The sequence below is a fragment of the Panthera pardus genome, unplaced genomic scaffold (assembly GCF_024362965.1).
Source record: "Panthera pardus isolate Hobbes unplaced genomic scaffold, ASM2436296v1 HiC_scaffold_2, whole genome shotgun sequence".
Taxonomy (NCBI): domain Eukaryota; kingdom Metazoa; phylum Chordata; class Mammalia; order Carnivora; family Felidae; genus Panthera; species Panthera pardus.
In genome coordinates this window covers 7,696,093-7,709,311 of record NW_026526765.1, presented here as the reverse complement: position 1 = coordinate 7,709,311, position 13,219 = coordinate 7,696,093, and the positions used below count along the sequence as shown (strand labels likewise).

The 13,219-nt window shown below is 46.3% G+C and overlaps 1 long non-coding RNA gene across 1 annotated transcript in view; it reads left to right on the top strand.

The window, feature by feature from the left end:
* The window catches only part of LOC109267819 (uncharacterized), a 179,473-nt gene that overhangs the window by 93,047 nt on the left and 73,207 nt on the right, over window positions 1-13,219 (top strand). The gene's annotated exons all lie outside the window — the stretch shown is intronic.

Sequence of the window (13,219 nt, the reverse complement as noted above, 5' to 3'; positions counted from 1 at the left end):
GATAGAATTTAATTAGCATTTTGTACTAGTATTTTTTTTTACCTTTTTTCTTGTACTTCTATAGATTAAGAAAAGCCAAGCATATAGATATTATTTAACAATGGATCTGAATATTAATGTCAACATTAAAAAAAAGGCCAAAAATGTCTAGCTAAATCCCACTGCCTCTGAATGCTACCTGAGGAAGAATCCCTCTAATTTCAAGGGGGATCTTACTCCAAAGCAAAAGACATAGAACAGAGGTGGACAAGTGCTTCGGGAAAGTGCTTACCTGTAATGATGATGGCTGAGTCACATTCAATCATGCCTGGGTTGAAAAGAAAAAAAAAAAAAAAGTGCAGTGGCAGGCTTGAATTCCAGAAAGGATTTTGAACTTGAAAACCCGATTGGAGTGAAATAAAGGGAACATTGTGGTTGAGGGATAAGAAGGAGAAATCTTGGAAGAGATGTTTTGAGTGATCTGTAAATGGGAAGGGCAGTGCAGGTGACCATGAAAACCAAGGTAGGAGTTGATGAAATCAACTAACCTGGAGATTTAGGAGGTAGAAAGGGATATGACAGGATGCATTTTAAACTCTATAAATATGATATATAATGTATAACAACGATGAGAGGTCAAGTGTAATTCACTTTTAAGCTTTTCTTTGGTAGCAGTGTGTGAGTCTGTTTACAGCTAGCCATGGCCTGTGTGCAAGATGTGTAAGTGAGGACATAGGTTAAACTGCTGTAACAAAGAGACCCCAAGGCTTAGAGAAGTTAGACTCTCTTCTGTAACAGTCCAGAGGGGGTCAGTCTAGGGGTCAGTGCTCTGTCAACAATGGTGTAGCTCTGACAAATCAATACACAGCTTCTACCTCCAGATCCAAGATAGCTGCTCCCGGCGGGCAGAGAAGGAAGTGTGCCCGGAAGTTTGCCCACCTTCCTTTCTGGGGTCATGACCTGGAACTGGTAGTAAGTTTTCTAGGGCTGCTCCAACAAAGGGCCACAGAGTGGGTGGTTTAAGCAATAGAAATGTATTGTTTCTCAGCTCTGGAGACCAGAAGTCCAAAATCAAGGCACTGGCATGGTTGGTTCCTTCGTAGGACCGGGAGCAAGGGATCTGCTGCAGACATCTCTCATTGGCTTGTAGATGGATGGATGTCTTCTCTTCTAGCTCTTCATAATTTTCCCTCTATGCATTTGTGTCCAAGTTTCTCTTTTTCTGAGACACCAGTCATATCAGATAAGGGCCTACCCTAATGACCTCATCTTAACTTGCTTACCTCCATGAAGGCCCTATCTCCAAATAAGTTCACATGCTGAGGTACGGGGGATGATGACTTCAACATGTGAATTTTGGGAGTGATGCAATTCAACCAGTAATGGCATTCCTCACTTCTGCTCTCATCTTGTTAAACTTTAGCCCGGGTCCACACAAAACTGCAAGGGAGGCTGAAAAATGTAGTTTCTATCTGGGCAGCCAGGGCAGCCATATGCCCAGCTAAAATGGAGGAGAAAGAAATGTACTGGAAAGCACAGCCTCCACTAACCAGCCCTTGTCCGCATGACCCACTCTCACTAATCATGAACAGTCTGTGGGCTGTGACCATTTTTGTTTTGGTCACCACTCATTCTCTGAGCCTGCCGTGGTGACTGATAACTAAGGGGTTCTCCCAAAGTTTTGATGGCAGTCTAACATTGGCAAGCAGCTTCAGTGCCCTGAAAGGTGTTTAATTCCGCTATCTACCCTCATCTTTTACTGAAGTTTACACACAGGTGTGTTCATTTAGACACCCCAGAGGCTCAGTCCAATTCTGTAGGAATGCTGCAGGGTCAAAGGAAGGCATGGGGCAAAGAATGCAGGAAGGGTCTCCATTGCTATTTCTTCCAGCATTTCTTCTACATTTAAAGTTCCTGACCCATACACTAGACAAGACAGAAGAGTTTGGGCAGGAGGACTTGGTGGTGACTGAGTGACAGGTACCTCTTGGTGGTTTTCTATTCTTGGCTCCCTGTTCTCCTTTCTCTGCTGACTTTGCCTGGGCCATCACATTCTTGCTCCTGGTTTCAGCCAGAATTTTGATGACTCCCTACCTATATCTTTATCTCTGACCCCCCTTACCTTTACACTTACGTATCCAGTCATTTCCTTATCAATCCATCCATTTGTTCTCTAGGTTCCCCAAGCTCAACACATCTAAAAATGAAATTCATCCCTTTACTGACCTCCCTACAGCTCTCCAACTTCTTCTCCTCCTGTATATCCATCTTAGCTACAATCCCCACCATTCATACATTTAAAGGATAATTGGTGCACATCTTCTATGGATTAGGTAGTTTTCCAGGGGCTGGGAATAGTAGTATAGTCACTGCCCTTGTATGGGTCAGTAGGCAGTGAAGGACACTATAGATAAATGCCCATAGTTATTAATACTACAGAGGGTGTATACATAGAAAACAAGAGGGAGGTCCTGCTTTAGATACAGAGTGACAGAGGAAGTGCCTCCAAGGGATGACAGTTCAAGTAGTAACTATAGGAGCAAGCAATGTAGGGCAGGGAACATTCTGGGCAGAAGCAGTAACATGTGCAAAAGGCCTGTGACAAAAAAGGATATGTCATGTTTGTGAACTGAAAGAGGGCCCAGAGGCTGTTGTGTTCGAAGACTGAGGGGAGACTGGCTGGATATTTGGGTGGAGAGATAAGCAGGAGAAAGTCATAAGAGCCCTGTAACCTTGGACACGAGAAGTTTGGGATATGCAGATGTGGACGCTGAATAAGTAGTCAGATGTCTCAACTGGGAATGGGGAGGTGAAGTTTGAATGTATCAGTTTCAAATCATCAGAATATGGATGTTATGTAAAAACATGGTAAGGGATGTGATTATTTTGACATAAAAAGAAGTAGAAAGGACTGAGTCTTGAGGGGCTCATCAATAAGGGTCAGATGAAGAGGAGAAGAACCAGCAAATGAGACTGAGAAAAAGCATCCAGTGAAGTTAGCGGAATGGGAAAAGAGGTAGTAGAAGAAGAGGGTCACTAACACCTGTCCTGGCTTGTATCCCTTGAGCTTATATATTTTATCCCTCTTCATCTTTACATTTAAGAGGAGGACACTTGTGTCCCACTTTGTGACCAGACTTCATGCTTTGGGTTTATAGGGGGGAGCTTTTTAAATACGTGGTGTCATGGAATGGGAACAAGACACGTTCTTGAGGCATGACTAGGTGAGTCAATGCGTAAGGTGCTGCTATGGACAGAGAGGAATTCTCTCTGGTGAGGTATAGACAAAGGGACCCGATCCATGTGCAAGTAATGGGAAATTCTCTATAGAAAGAAGCCTGGATGATTGTCAGTCAAGGCTCAACTCTTGCTGATGCCCTTGGCACTCAAGCAACACTCCCCACCGTGGGCTTCTGATGGGTTCACTCTCCCAACGCTGCCTGGATTATGGCTCTTCCCCCCTCTCAGTGGTTCCCAGATATCAGCTGTTCCCTATGGTGGGACCCATCTGGTGCCCGTCTCTCCATTGCCTCCCTATCTCTCCACTAGTTCCTTGTGCTTCCTCTCTCTCCACCCTTCTTATCTCCACTAACACTTGGAAACGTACTTTCTTCTTACTCTTCGTGGCCCATTAAACTTAGAGCCAGAGCAAGTGAAGGTATGGATGGTTTGCCTTTCCACGGAGAGCAGGGAAACCTAGACTTCCAACCTCCCCCAAAATTGAGGGGAGGCATTTGCATTTCCTCCCTTTCATGCAGCACAAAACGAGCAGAAAAGAATGGTTACATTTCCATAGTCACACAGGCTGAAACTTTCATAACCTGCCATACTGGACTCATAGCAGCCAAGAGAGCAGAATGTTTTCAGTGATGGGAATGTGTCAAATGCTAATGAGAAGTCAAGTAATATCTCATTCACTTCCTCTGGATTTGGCAGATGAAGGCTTTGGTGACCTTGTTGAGGGAGAAATTTCTTTGGATGATGGAAGCAGAAGACAGAACGGGGTCCTTTGAAGATTGGGTGGGGGCTTAGCGTCCTCTAGCATGCATGCTAAAAGTGTGCTTTTTCCATCCCAGAGACCAAGGCAAAACCAACCCTTTGGGCAACACGTGTTTCACACATAGGTGAATCAATAATAAAAGTAGGGGATGAACAGAGATGGAAAGGATGATTGGGAGAGGCTCCTTGGAAGGTTTGAGATCATGAGTCAGCTTGATTGTATATCTAGTAACTTTAGTTGTTCAATTGTGGGCACGCCAGATAGCTGGCTTCATCCAGGATTAAGGTGTGTGGCTTTTTCTTTAAAAATCAAACCTTTTGTTTTGAGACGATTGTAGATTCCCATGCAGCTGAAGGAAGGAATACAGAGCGACCGTGTGTACGGATGAGGGTACTCCTAGGCACTGATAATGAAAGGAGAGAGAAGAAAATACTGGAGGGTGTGATCAAGCTGATGGTTTTTATTAGTGGATCAAGGACTCTAAACCAGATATGCAGAAAAGTGAAGAGTGCAGAGGGTCACTGGATGGGGTAGCCTGAGAAAGACTGGATGCTTTGGTGCATCAAGAGAGCTGAGCAGATATTCTAGAAGCTGAGGAGGAGGAAGTCAAATCATGGAGGATTGAAATCAAGAGTTCTGATTGAAATTTCTGGCCACGACAAGGCATGAGTGACTATTTATGTAGGTGGCCCAAGTGGAGGGGAAAAAGGTCACTGGTGTGAAGAGGTCAAGGCACCAACAGGTCAGGAAATCTCAGCAGTCAGGAAATACCAGTCATCCAAGCTAGAATTTTGGAGGTCATTCTAGAACCTTCCCTTTCTTTACTGCCTACACGCAAACTTGTCAAGATTTTACCCTCCCATTTCTTGTTTCTGATCCATTCCCTCCATAACCACCACTCATGACCAGTTTCTGGAGTAAATTCATACCTGGTCCTCTTCCAAGATTCTCCTTGTATTCATTCTCCACCCGGGATCAGGGTGATGACCTTTGACTTGTGACCCTCACAAGATGACCTGACAGACAAAGCCCAAGCTTGGCATCCATCCAAAGTACTGCAGGAGCTGGCCCTCCCTTCCCTTGCTTTCCACCTGGTAAGGCAGAGCTGCTTGGAGGTACCCACACATCTGCAGGCCCCTTCCCCTCTCCTAAGTTCGGCCAATTCTTATCCACTGCAGGCCTCAATTCTCTTACCAGGCCTTTCTTCATCCTTGATGGTGTCAAGTATATTCCCCCTTGTTCTTGACAAGATGGAGTCCCCAGTGACACTCCTTGTTCTGGAGAGTACTTCCATATTACATTGGAAACGTGTGTTTGTGTGTCTGCCCATGTAGACTGTAAACTCAGCACAGGCAGAAAACGTGTCTCATCCACAATGATCTGAATGTAGACAAAACTATCTTCTGTCTATACCAGGGTCTCTCAACCTCAGTACTGCTAACATTTGGGGCTGGATAATTCAGTTGTTGGGGGCTGTCCTGTGCCCTGAAGGATATTGAACAGCATCCCTGGTCTCTACCTGCTAGATGCCATTAGCATCCCCAGTTGGGACAAATGAAAATGTCTTCAGTCATTGCCATATACCCATTTGGGGACAGAATCCCTCCCTGGTTCAATCCTCTGGTCTATACTGGGAATACTCAGAAGGAGGCTGGCCAAAAGAGGGAAAGAAGGCAGGTGTGTTTTAAGGTTCCCAGCCAAGTTTGTGTGCGTGTGCTCCCCTTGGTAGTTTCTACCTTTCCTTTTGGGCTAAATCTCATCTGAGCCATATACGCCAAAACGTATCCAAAATGCTTGTTGGATTTTTTATGAAAACAAAGTAATCTTTTAAAAAAAAAACATTTCCAGTGAAATACTGTGTCAGGAAGTTTATGATATCCTCAAAATGCCATTAAGAGGAAACTGTACTTGAGAGCAAACATCTGTTAGCTCGTCTGAAGCTGGGCCAGCCCTCAGGATCTAGCACTCACCATTTGGCAAGGACAGATCTTCAGTTTCTTTAAAGTTTAGCAAAAGATGCCATGAGATGTTTCTTCCTTTCTCCTCTTTTCTTTTTTTTTTGACTTAAATGCTTAATTGGGAGAATTCTGCCCCATAATTTAGTAATGCAGTGACAGAGTTGCAAGTCGTTTTGGAGGATTTGCGAAGTAACGCGGTATAAGAAGACACAGATGGATTGTTTCAGCCGAAGAAATAATTCGTTGTTTCCAGATGGGTATATCTCTTCTTAGTCCATTGCTCTCATGGAAACAACACGCTTGATACTAAATGTTGGCCACCCACTGGTAGAAAGGCTGGACCCTCTGTCTAATGACGCCCTCCATTTGGGCCTTCTTAGCTCATGCTCCAGATTTGGTACAGCCTGGCCAGGTGTCTCTCCTTGCGAGGGAGCCCTCCTTGGACGATCATCACATTAGGTGAATGGGGGGATGTGATTGTCATCATACTTGCTGAAATAGTTTTTGCTATGCATGACATGAGTGGAGATTTGGGAATGGAAGTGGCAGCATTTTGGAAAATATTTTGAGTTGGGGTGACCCCCCCCACTTTTCTTAAGGACCTAGAAGAGATAGGAAGGAAGACCAATGCTCTTTGCTGTAGATAGTGAGAAGGTACTTTGCAGTATGCACGGAACGCTCCTAACTGCTCACACTTAGGGGCCGGGAAAATAAAATTGGGTTTCCAACACTTCCTATGAAAGGAGATTTCGTCTCTAGCATCATTCGGAATCATTTTAAAGATGCCCACCAAAAGTAACTAGAGCGCAGCCCACGGTGAGAGGAACGTGCATAGAGGGGGGAGGCAAAAGCAGGCTCCGCAGGAGGGGCCCCTTTGTCCACGGTGATTATGAAGGTCAGCACGGGCGACTCAGCGTCTGAGCAGCACGGGCGAGGTACCGACATGTGTGAGTGGGTTTTGAAAGGCAAAGGGGAGAGGATACGAGGGAATCTAAGGCAGAGGTTGAGTCACATAGACCCACCGCCCTGGGTATGGGAGGCTTTGACTTTAGTGAGCCTCAGTTTTCTCATCTGTGAAACAGGGAGAGTAAGGTCCATCCTGTGAGGACCTTGCAAGGATCACACGAATTGGTGATGTGTACCGAGGGCTGGCGAGGTGCCCTGCCCTCAAATCACGAGGGGGCCCAGTCCTGAGTCACCTCTGCAGTATGAGGGGGGTCTCAGCTGGACTAAGGGGCATTGGTTTCCTTGACAACATTCACATGAGGATGTTTGTATTTGGCTGAGGGTAAAGAGAGTGGTTTGGGGGCCGCTAGGGTATGGAGTAGTGGGTGGGGAGGAGTGGGGTGGGAACTGGATCAACCAGGAGGTGTCTGGGCCCCGCTCAACCACCCACCCTGAGGCAGCTGGAGAGGAGACTGTGGGCAGAGGGCAGGAGCGGTTCTTCCCGAGGGCCCAGAGGAAGATGAGGGGAGGTCTGATGCCCCCCCCCAACAGGCAGCAGCGTGCAGGGGTCCCCCTGGTCCATACAGTGCCTTGGTTCCAAATTAGAAAAGGTGTCCCTCCTCTGCACGGCCATCATCCTACATGGGGGCACTGAGCTTAGTGAGCTGAACATGGAATGGATTTCAGTTCCTCCTCCATCCCCTTGACTGGACTTCCTTGTGCTGGCAACAACCTGTAGAGCTACATATGGAAGTTCTACTGTCCCGGCCCACTTGGTGAGACTTCGCGGTGAGTGTGGGAACAGTGCCGCCTGGGGACTCCTCCAGATACATGGTGTGGACGTCTTCTGCTTCCCTGTTGAGCATACGGGCATGGAACAGTGGTAGGAGGGCCATCCGTATTCCTCGATCCTTTGGAAAGGTGGCGGTTCTCCAAGGCTGACCCTGCTTGCTGCCTGCACCTTCACTGGTCATCCCCTAAGTACGATGAGCCTGGCAGGCAATGGGGTCTGAGTTTAGGATGCTAACGGCCAGGCTGTTGTCCAAAGTGGGTGAAGTGACACCATGGCCTGACTTAGAAGGGGAAGAGAAGCCCCCTTGGGCGTTTTCGTACCTACTGGAGAATCGAGCAGCTCAGAGGACGGACCCCACCCTGGCCCTTCCCTGGTTGCGACATCCTCTGTGTCTCCGTGAGATATTGCTACGGGGTGAGTTTGGGAGAGAGAGTGCGTCAGCTATGCACATGGTCCCGGACTTAGATGGGCCCAGGCACTCGCTCTCTATAAAGCAAAGTGAACTTCAGAGGTGATGCGATTATTATAAAGCAATGACGCAGGCCCACGAGTCAATTCCTATTGAAATATGAGTAGTCAGTCAACCAGATCTCACAGCATGAGAGACAGGAAGTACCTGAGGGCTCCCAGTCAGGTTACAGTTTGCAAAGCAGTCCGGGAGCGTATCAGCGCCTCGTTTTCAGTAATGCAGTTAATTATACATAGAATCTGGACTAGGATGTAATGTCTTCCCCCGCCCCCACCACCCCCACTCCGTGAAGTGTTCTTTCTATAACATTCTCTACCAAATACCAGAGGGAAAAAAATCCTTCCAAGTCTAATAGATTTTTAGGTAAGAGCTTTAGTGAGGTATAATTTACATACCATAAAATTCACCTGCCTTAAAGGCACAATTCAATGACTTTTAGTAAATTTACTGACTTGTGCAGTTGTCTTCAAATCCGATTTTGGAACATTTTCACTACCCCAAAAGACCCTCGTGCCATTGGCAACAGGTCTGGTCTAAAATCTCTGGTCTTGTTCCCTCTTTCAACTCTAGGCAGCCACTAGTCTATTTTTATAGATTTGCCTTTTGTAAAAAAAAGAAAAAAAAGACGCTTCGCGTTTGCTGGATCTTACAATATGTGGTCTTTTCTGTCCAGCTTTGTTTACTTAACACAATGTTTTCAAGGTTCATCCCTGCGGTAGCCCATGTCCGTACTTTTCCTTTGTATTACCAAGTAGTATTCCATTGTGCAGACAGACCGCATTTTGTTTACCTGTTCGCCAGCTGATGGGCATTTGATTATTTCCACTTTTTGGCTATTCTGAATAACACTGCTATGAACATTTACATACGGGTCATTGTGTGGACGTACCAACAGGTTTCGTTTGTTTGTTTGTTTGTTTGTTTGTTTGCAGTGACTTCGCAAAGCATCCCAAAGAAAGTTCAGTACTGTGCTAAAACCTGTGCCCTCTATAACTTCCTTCCTGCCTGTTTTTCTTCTGGTCTCGGGGTCTGACACAATTCCAGCAGAGAGGGGCTGCAGAATCATCAGCGACACCGCCAACATCGTTGTCAACAATCACGGTCAACAGCCATTATCAGACACTAGTTTCCCCTAATACCTGGGGTGGGTGGGAGATGTTGTCCCCCCACAGGCTAGAATTTTTTGCTTTGTGACATTCTCTTCTGGCTCTCTCTAAAAGGCAGGTGGCTTTCTCAGCCTCGGAATCAGCAAGCATCTTCATTGTAAAATGTGATAAATGTGCACGCTTTGGGCCATGCTGTTGGGCCCATGTGGTTGTTGGGCCATGACTTTGGAGCCCTGTAAGTGCTAAAGGACCAGCCTGAGAAGCCCTTCGTTCCCCTCAGCATGACTGACACCACATTCTTTGCTGTGAGGGCCTGTCGCGTGCATTGCAAGGGGTCTTAGCAGCATTCCAGACCCCTACCCGCTGGGTACGAGTAGCAAACCTCCTAGTTGCGACAACGATGTCTGCAGACATTGCTAAATGTCCCTGGGTCAGGGGGCTGGCTGGAAGCACTGTTCAGGGGACAGGTGTGGGGCCCACTCCTGTACTGCCCTGCAGGGGGACCCGCGGGGGCTGAAGGCTCCTAGATGAGGCATCTATAAATGGAACCGTGTTAGCCGGTGACTGCAGCCACATTAGCTTCATTTAAAATACAATGTCTGGAGTAGATTCCCATGGTTCATCGCTTACATACAACACCCAGTGCTCATCCCAACAAGTGCCCTCCTCAATGCCCATCACCCCTTCTCCCCCCACCCTACTCAGCCCTCAGTTTGTTCTCTGTATTTAAGAGTCTCTTACGGTTTCCCTCCCTCTCTATTCAAAACTATTTTTTCCCCCTTCCCTTCCCCCATGGTCTTCTGTTACGTTTCTCAAATTCCACATATAAGTGAAAACATGGCATCTGTCTTTCTCTGCCTGCCTTATTTCACTTAGCACAATACCATCCAGTTCCATCCACGTTGTTGCAGATGGCAGGATTTCGCTCTTTCTCATTGCCGAGTAGTATTCCATTATATACATAAACCACATCTTTATCCATTCAGCAGTTGATGGACATTTGGGCTCTCTCCACAATTTGGCTATTGTTGATAGCGCTGCTATAAACATTGGGGTGCCTGTGCCCCTGTGAGTCAGCACTCCTGTATCTACTCCTGAAGCCAAGAGCACACCGTATCCACTATATGCTAGCTAAGTTGACAATAAGTTCTATTTAAATAAATAAATAAATAAATAAATAAATAAAATAAAACTTTTAGCTCGGGAACAAAAACGTGTAGCCAGCCTTGAGAACAACTCATATCCTTTGGGTTATTGCCCTTTGTTAACCTGGCGTGAATCAGAAAGAGTGTGACAACAGAAGGAACGCCAGGGGATCAGGTTCTGTACCCAGCTGTATGACAAGATGCGACCCCGTTGCATGTAATCTCTTTGGAATTCACTTTGGAATCCACTTCCCTTTTCTGGAACATGAAAGCACCGTGCTGGATAAATTAAGAGGTTTGTTTCTTATTCTAACAGTCTATTAATCAAATATAAAAAAAAACAGTTTTGCATTGATGAGTTCATTGGAAATGGTTTCTACAACAGTGTTTTTAGTAGAATAATAGATTATGCACTCTTCGATGCAGCTAACTTGTATTTGGCTGGCTTCGTTTATCAAAGATTCCTACACGTGGCTAATTCTGGAGGATCCTTTTAACCCACTGTTGGAAGCGGGGATTCCATCTTTTCATTATCATGGATCAGTGGGACGCATCAGCCATGAATAAAGATGCCTCGCTGTGAAAAAATAAATAGATAAATAAAATGCAACGTCTGCCCAAAGGAGAGTCTCGTGAAGGGAAACAACTATAGGCTAGGAGGGGATTGTCATGGGAAACAAGGGGATGAAAACATGACAGCCTGAAGGGGAAATAACTTTTCCTTTAACTCTGATTTGAAGCCAAATGCTGCTTGAATCAAAGCCGGCTGTCCCCCAGAGCTGAGTCTGCCACCGCGCAGGGGATGAGTGTCGTGTGCCCCAGGTGGAGGGAGACTTCGATTTTTTGCAAGAAACAACAGTCTTCCGCACGAAGAGGTTTTGGTGTGTTTTCCAATGACACGGTTTTCAAGGACTTCTGGGCCCCTCCCTTCTCTTGGTTAAGGATGGAGCTTGGAATACTCCCATGCAAGAGGGAAATTTAGGGCTTTTTATTTGTAGGGCAAACAACCATCCCAGATTTCAGGGTCTGAGAGGTCTCCTGGGACGCAGGACTTCCAGGGTAACACCCACAGTTGGGTCATCTTGCTCAGAAGAGACAGGAGGCTGCATCAGGTTCTACGTGTGAGCCTGGCTGGTGGCGTCACCTCCCTACCCTGAAGCTGAAGTTCTCCCCAAGGCGGTGGGTGAGGTGACACATCCCTGCATCCCCGCAGGTGTGGCCAGCTGGGTGGGCACATGGGTGGGTGTGAGCAGTGGGTCCGTGTAAAGAGTTTTGTCCCGAGTGGAGGGCCATGGAAGATGCATCATCAGGTCGGCAGGCATCTGGGTGCTTACCACGGGGTCTTGTCAAAATTCAGTCATTCTACTGCACTGCAATACTCAACCTGTCATCTGAAAACACCTTCGATGTCTGTGTCAACGTGCCTGACACGCCTCACGTTTGCCTCCTTTGCTGTGTAAAGTTGACACTGGTTCTTGAAGAGTAACACGGATGTTCTAGGCAGCCCCCAACAGCTCTGTTGAGGCTGATTTGTCTACCTGCCCACAGGGTCGGTTCACGGGAATCCCAGGCGGTGGACAGAGGTGAGGAGGTGAGGACATTTGGACAGTGGGGTGGAACGAGGAAGTACCTGCAATGCCTGACCTCCAACTTTCCAACTGTGGAATCATTTGCGAATAGGATGGCAGCTATGGATCCTCTCACCATAAAATGGCGCTACTTACGTTTACCCTAAATTTGGCACACAAGGTCAGGATTCCCCGTGAGGCCCATCCCTTGTCCACTGGGTACAGGAATCAAGTTATGGTCCCTGAAACAGAGCCTGGGGGCTCTGACAGGCTGGGTGGGGTTCCCAGATGAGCACAGGGGAAACCAGAGGGGAGAAATGTGAAGAAAGGGACTAAAAAGTGTTCCCACTCTGTCTGGGGTCAGTCCTCCAATGGCTGAGTATAACCAGGGAAGGCGGGTTATGCATGAACCCCTGGAAAGGCTGCATCTTCTAAGTTCTGAAGTTGCCATGTGAAATCTTCCCAGGGCTCCCGCCTCCCAGTCTTGGCCACGTTTTTCTGCTGGAGGACTAAGGCAACGAAGGCTTGATGCTAGGGTGCTAAGAATAGGGGCCATGTGTGTGGAGCACCCACCTTGTATACGCACCGTGCTAAGCCCTTCTCGTGTTAAAGGGCTTTTAGCTTTGAAGCCATTATTTTTCTCTCTAGCCTCAAGGGGGAAAATTCTAGAAATGGAGTAGTCTTAGCTGTGAAGTCCAAGGACACTTGACAATGATTAAGTAAAGCGCTGTGCCTTCAGATTTCGAGTGGACATTGAGAAGGCCCAGAGTACAAATTGCTTTCAGTTGCTGTAGAAAACACTGATTAGATATGCCAGTGGACACGCTTTGAGAACCCCCAACTGCTAAAAATATCATTATATTACTATTGAGTGTAAGTTGAATGGTTGCAACCTAGACACTACACCAAAAAAGATAGTCTTCAAGGTGGTAGGGGCTTTAAAATTCGCTGCAATACTGAGATCATTCTTTCTCCCTTCAAATGGCTATGAAGGAAAAGAAAGCAACCCTACTTGGCTTTCAAAGCAAAATGTGATGCCTTTCTGAGTCTATTTGAGGTATATAGTAGTTGAGATTGAAAAAAATCAGTAAAGATTTTGTCTCAAAAAAACTATTTAAAATAATTTTTGTATAAACCAATGCTCAGTTTTTAAAGTTGAAAAGCAATTTTTAAAATATTTGTTTAACTCTTCACGTTAAATAAGACTCACATAAACAACCAACGAAACTCGGAAACTCAGTTGGTTAAATTCCCTT